Genomic DNA, 7,666 nt, shown 5'->3' on the forward strand with positions numbered 1-7,666 from the left:
TTGCTTGATACTCAGCAAAACCTTAAAAGTATCCTCTCTGCCTCCTTAGATATTTTATAAGAAGCATTGATAAAATATATGCCCATAGCTCCATCCAAAAAAGAATATAAATAGCAATAAATCTAACAAATAAAGTGAAAGATCTGTTCTTGAAAACTATTGCCTTCTAAAGTATTAATTGAAGAGAATATCAGGAAATGTAATGATATCCCTTATTCTTGTGTATGAAGAATATATATAGTGAAAATGGCCATGTTCCAGAATTATTACAGAGATCTAATGCAATTCAAGGCAAAATTACTGTAGCATATCTCACAGAATTAGAGAAAACTATCCTAAAATTTATTTGGAACCAGAAGAAATCTAGAATACTAAAAGCAGTTCTGGGAACAAATGCAAGGCAAGGTACATCACAATATCTGACTTGAAATTGCACTACAAAGCTACTGTAATTTTTAAAAAACCACCATGCTAGTGGCAAAGAAGCAAAACATGACCCAAGAATCAATGGAACAAATTGAAATATTCAGAAATAGCAACAGTCATACTCAGCCAATGTATCTTTGAAAATGGAACCACACACCTTTGTTAGAAAAATGATAACCTCATAAATGGTGCTGGAAAAAACTGGCTTCCATATACCAACAGTTAAAACTAGACCCATAATTTTCACCATCATTAAACTACAATTGAAGTAGATCAAATATATAAATAGTACAACCAAACACTAAATATGCACAAAGATGGAACAAGAAGTCATGGAGACATTGGTGCAGGCAAACTTTATAAACAAAATCCCAATAGCACAGAAGCAATCACAAATAATCAACAACTGTGGCCTTTCACTTAAAAATTTTTCACAGCAAGAGAATCTACCCATACAGTGAAGAGTCAACACACAGTGTGGGAACAAATATTTGCCAGCAGTTTTTTAGAGAAAGAACTAATATCTAGAATATACAAAGAAATAAAAAAAGCATCAGTCTCCCAAATTTAAATATTCACTCCATAAATGAGTATCTAAAATGAATAGACATTTGTTAGATGAAGAATTTGAAAAGCTAAATTTATATATGAAAAATGTTTAACCTCTCTGGTCATTAGAGAGGCACAAATAAAGAATGCCACACTTCCATGTCACTCCTGAAAAACACATGTCATCAAGAAATCAACCAAGAGCAAATGCTGGTGGGCTCTGTAAAAAAACGTAAAGCTTCTACACTGTTGGTGGGAGGATAGACTAGGGCAACTATTGTGGAAATCACTGTGGAGAAATTTAAAACTAGAGGTCCCATTTGATCCATCTAATCTCCTACTCATTATCTTACTGGAAACAACTAGCATTATACCACAGTGATCTACTAACAACTATGTTTGTAATGCCTCCATTTGTAATACATAAAATCTTGGAACTAGCCTAAAGGTTCATCAATAAATGAGTAGTAAAAGGTATGTATTTTATGCAATGGAGTATTACTCAGACATTAAGAAGGATAAGGTTAACACATTTTTTCATTACTGGAAGCACTTTGAGACCATGCATTTAAATGTAATGATTCGCAACCGCATGTGTAAATATCACATTGTCTCCCTGATACAAGAAACTGGAAGCGTAATTAAGGTCCAAACCATATAAAGAATATTGTGAAATAGGAAGAAACTTTTCACATGGGAAGTGAAAAAGGAAGGGGTGTAACAGACTGAGGGGAAAAATGACAAAATAAAGAAAAATAGGAACTAACGTGCTGTAAATAATAATGGGAAATGTAATTGGTGAGAGATTAGTGGAAAGAGATAAAAAGAATCAAGATACATCATGTAAGTAACAAAGTCTCTATGATGAATGTGATCATTTGTGTATCTTCATTGATTAAAAATATTAAAAATAGTAAAAGCTTAAGCCAAATATTAACATACTTGAAAATTTTTCAAACCACTATTAATATTCTAATTTTAATTTCTTACTCCATTTATTAGACATGTTTATAAAATACAGTTTAAGAGTCAATAACTTGCACATACTTTAGGGTAATTTCCAGACTAGCAACAGGATATAGTTCAACAAATAAAATGCACTTTTGTCTTTTATCAGTTCCATCTGGGTGAGATTTTTGATCCATGGCTAAGATGGATACACTGAAGCAGTTACACAAGATAGAGCATGTAGCCTTTTATGCCACTTAAGAATAGGGTGACAGAGCTGAGGGGTGACGTATGATGGAAGAAATAAAGATAAATAAGAAGATAAATAAGAAGGAGACAAGTAAAAATCATGCTTTTGATAATAAAAACTATACTTTCAGAATATGAGCTCATTTTCATTTTTTCCTCTACTCCAGGGGCAGAATAAGCAGACAAACCTATCATTTATGTAGAAGATTGTTTCACCATCCATTTCCTACTAGAAAGTGGACTTTTCACCTGTAAATAAATCACTACTTACCTATGGAACTGGCTTTCCTCATTGAATGAACCTTTTATTATCTCACTGTGAGCGGCTCACTCTACTCACCCACCCAAATGAAAGAGACTGTAGATGGTCAAATTTCAGATTTCCACTGCCAAAAATACATAATATTTCCCAGTTCCAAACTATAGTACAGCTCATACATTTGATGATCCACGCTCCACTCCTCAGTAGGTACTAAAATTTCAGCCTAATAAACATATTCTGTGCCTCTTATTTACATGTCCTTAAAATTATTTTTCTGTGAAAGGACTCAGTGAACCTGCTTGCCTTCCAAGTGTTCCAAGGGCAGATAGGCAGAACAGCTGAGGACCTAGTGTAGGCAAAGCCTTTATGAGCAAAACCAAGGTCATAGAGAAAAATCACAAAAAAAATCAACATTTAGGACCTAATCTTATTACAAATCTTTTATTCAACAAAATAAATTACTAACAGGGTGAAAACAAAACCTACCGAGTGAGAAAATATTTTAGGATGTCTATTCTCAGACAAAGGACTAATATCAGGAACATATATAGAATTGGAGAAAATCAGAGCCTCCAAATTTAAAGACTGAATTCACAAATGGGCATCTGAGATAAATACGTTCTTCTCAGATGAAGAAGTAAAAATGGTGAATAAATATATGGGGAAAAGTTCAATGTATTGGTCTTTTGAGATATGCAAATTAAAACAACTCTGAGATTCCATCTCACTACAGAATGGCTACTGTCACCAAAACAACCAATAAAAATTGCTAATGTGAATGTGAAGAATAAAAGAAACCCTTCTTCACTGTTAATGAAAGTAGAAACAAACACCCCTTTGGAAATCAATACATAAATTTCTTTAAAAAAAAAAACTAGTACCACAGGGTCCATGTGATCGAACAACTCTTCTCCTTAGTATGTTCCCAAAAGTATTAAATGTACCTTCCCACAATGACATAAGTGTACCCATGCTCATAAGGCCACATTTTGTGATGCCTAAGTCTTAGAAACTCACCAACTGATGAATACAAAGGCATGATTTTTGTACAATGGTGTAACTGTCAGCCATTAAGGATAAACTTCAGACATTTATAACTAATAGGATGGACTTTCACAATTATCTTCAATGAAATAAACTGCACAAATTTGTATAAATATCACATTGTCTCATTGATGTGAATATTCAAAACTGTGAATAGAAAGCAAATGCAAAATAGATATAATGAAATAATAAGCAGTTGTTTGAAAACAAAAAGAAACTAGGCAGGGAGAGAAAAGAAGGAAGAGAAAAATGAGAAAAGAAGAAAAAAAAGCTTCAAAAATAAGAAAGGAAAGAGATTTTAGGGAGCAACAAAGAATGCCAAAAAGAGGAATCAAGTATATCATGTAGAGGTATAATTTATCTATATGAATATGCACATTAAGTATTTCTCAATTGTAATGATAAACTTAATAATAATAGTAACTGTAATAACGTAACTTCCATAAAAACCCATGTATATTATATGCAGGTTTTAGTATACCAAAATGAAAGCCACTATTCTGTGTAATTTACATGGACTTATAAAATCATTTTGAGGTTCTATGTATGTGGAAAGACTCCTAATTATCTTAATATTGACATTTAGCTATTTACGTAGCAAAGATTATGAACCCCAGTTATTTTTATTCTGGAAAAACAGGCCAGGGAAAAAGAAACCTTTTCCATTAGATTTAGATAATACCCTCCCCCACCACACACACACATGTCTCAATAGAAAAGACCAGATTCTCTCTTGCCAAAATTCCATTGTTTCAATTCAGTACATAATGGATTTTCCTGATCTCCGTATGCCTTCCTCCAATGCATAACACATACAGCCTTCCTGCATCTCCCAGGAGCTGGTGATGAAAAACCAAATATCTGAGAATGAAGAGACAAGGAAAGTGATCCAAAATCTGGACTGATGAGTACAGTGACAGGTGCCATTCCTGGATTGCATATGGGCTACTGAAATGGTCCATGAGGATATTACTGCATTTTAAATGAGGTTGTGCTTGTCTTTACAGAGCAGGGATTGACTAACTGTATTTTTTGCAAGTTTCCTCCTTCATCCAGTAAATTGGAAGGAAATTGTATTCAGGTGATTTCAGACAATGTTCTCTGGAAATGGCGTCAATCCTCAGAGGGGGATGGTGAGAACAGGTCAGGTCTGTTCAGAGAGTGAGATGAGGCAGAAAGTTTTACTGCCTTACCAGGAAACAAGGCCTATTTTAACTTTTCAGGACTGAGTTTGGAAACGAGGAGATTTATCCTGAGCTATGTCCCCAGCACTATACTTTATTGGCAAATACATTTCCACTATGTTTCCAAGTTGTCAAGCCTGGGTTCAAATTTCAAAGTAGAAATCCTCTTAGCTTAAATCACACAAAAACACCACCTTACCTATGTCTGAACCACTTTAATTTTTAAAAATTTATAAAACATTAAAATAAGGGAATATAAGTAGGAACTACATTGTAGTAATTTGTCAGCAATATTCTACCTAAGGACTGAGTGTGAAGAAATGCTAACTGCTTCAATATGTGTTTCCAGTATTGGATAACAATATATTACACACATAGAAACATGCACACACGTAACATTTATATACACTTCGGCTCTTGGAATGTATTGAAAAATACATATGGATAAATAATTACCATGATACTAAATACTGAAATTGACATAATAATCATGGTATAATCAGCATCCTGTGAATATGTTGTTTTTCTATTCATATCTCATCCTCCCTTGCACTTAACCTGCTTGTCAGGTTGTGACATCACGTGATATCATTCTGATGAAAGAAACTGAGATACATGATGGATCCAAGTGGCATTAGATTTAATTATGCTAATGAGAATGGAACATGATTTAGAATTTGTCAACTTTCATTTCTGATTTTTTTCATATCATAATATGCTGCTGAAATGCTACCTTGAAATGCCTAAAAGGAGACTATGATAGTTTAGCAGTGCCAAACCCCGAAGATTGGACAGACAGGGGAAAAGTAGTGTATTACCACCCCTGCATCCCTATATGAAATTTTTTGGTAGGTAAATCTAATGTTATAATTCTCATGCATCTAATTCACTTGCTTGTGATTTTCACATGCTTGCATTGTGCACTGGTGGTTCTATATTTCTGGTGTCACAATATGACATCATTGCCATCACTCACTATTCCTTTTCTGGGAAACATACTCCTTGCATTTTCCCTTGAACCCTAGAACTTGTGCAAAATCCTGATTCACTTGCATATTCAGGATGCTGCTATTTATATATGACTTACTTAATATAAGAGAAATGGTGTTTACATTTTTCTTGAATAAAAAAATTACATAATGTACTTGCATAATGTATATGCAATAGGGGCATATAACTTTCAAAAATGGTGACCAAGAAATAGAGAAAAAATATAAACAGGGGATGCTAAGGCAAGAATAAATAGCTCAGATCTATTACACACATTGATGCCTTCCAAAGATAAACACATAAATTATATACTAGAAATATATACTAATGCAATTATATATATATATTTATTTTAAATTTGCTTTTGCTTTTGTCATTGTTTATCTTATCATAAACATGCATAACTACATAGATACATGACATGGAACCTGGTAAAGGACACTTCTGAATGTGTTTTTGTGGATCCTTCTAGGCAAAGTAATAACTGAGCTATAGATCCAAGTGGAAAGTGATGGCTATGAGAAAAATAGGTGTCATCTATGAAAACTGCTTATTGTAGGATCAAAATGGTGGGGAAATGCTTCAGAATGCTTGAATTTTCTTTAAAAGGCATTTTTAATAGTAAGACTGCAGACAAATTGATCAGATATTTATGTATGATGTGCTGTAAAACAAAATGATTACACTTTTGGATATCTCCACCTTTGAGTGTGATTTCTGGAAAATCTATGAATACATATTGACATCAATTTTTACAGTATTTAAATGGGTCTTGACTACATGACTAAATTGCAAAGCATTTTCAAAATAATTGCTTATCTATGCTCAATTTCTCTTCACAGTGATGACTTCCACATATTTGACCATAGAGTGCTTTCTCACATTGCATACATAGATTTTGGCCACACTGTGACATCATTTTGGAAGCTATCTCTGTCAACAGACTCTTTTCTCAATACATTCTATATACACAGTTACTCCCCAGTGTGTGAGAAATTTAATATTTATAAAATGAAAATCTTGCAGCAAACCCTTTCCATATTTCCACATACTCAGAGTTTCTCCCTTATGTGCATTATTTTCTTATTTGATGGCACTTTGGTACACTGAATGATTTCCCCCATTATTGTTGTTGTTGTTTTGTATCAAGGATCAAACTCATGACCTCGCACTTACCAAGCAGGCACATATGCTGCTGAGCTAAATCTCCAGCCCTCTCCCATTGTTCAAATGCATAGGGTTACTTCCCAGTGTGAATTCTTTCACATCTTTACAATTACTGGTACACATGATTTCTCCCCATTGTGGATTCTTTCATGTGTTTGACAGTGAACATGTGAACTGAATGCTTTCCCAAATTGCTTGCATGCATAGGGTTTCTGCCTATGAATTCTTTGATGTATTTGCAAGCTATGTTTGACTGATTCCCACATTGCTTACATAGGTTTTTCCCTGTGTGGGATATCGTATGTCTAGGAAATGTTGACTGATCAGTAGATCCTCTTCCATATTTCTCACACATGTGGTTTCTCATAGTGGGAGTTATTTTATGTCCAAGAAGGTTCCAATTTTGAGTAAATGATTTTCCACATTGTTTGCATACATAGGGTTTCTCCCATGTGAGTTCTACTGTGTATTTTATAACCTGTGTATTGTTTTTCATATTTATTTCATATATAAAGTTTCTGCCCGGTGTGAGTTCATTCACGTTTCTGACAGTGACAGTCTGCTTTTGTAATGGCTTATCTTACCATAAGTATGCCTAAAGATATATACCATGAATATAATACTTCTTGATAAAGTGATGCATGAACTACAGATTCCTGGTGGGAAAAAATGATCATGCAGTAAATGGGTGTCATCCATCAAAATAAGACACTGGGGGATCTAAAATATAGGGGCAAAGTTCCAGCATAAATTTTCCTTTAAAATTGTTAATGTTTATTGTTAAGACTACAGACAATTATTATGTGTGATTTACTAAAAAAGAAATGAAAATGTTAAGGATACCTAT

This window comes from Cavia porcellus, unplaced genomic scaffold (genome assembly GCF_034190915.1).
Source record: "Cavia porcellus strain 051 isolate PalLab524CR breed Dunkin Hartley unplaced genomic scaffold, mCavPor4.1 scaffold_8, whole genome shotgun sequence".
In the NCBI taxonomy this organism is placed as follows: domain Eukaryota; kingdom Metazoa; phylum Chordata; class Mammalia; order Rodentia; family Caviidae; genus Cavia; species Cavia porcellus.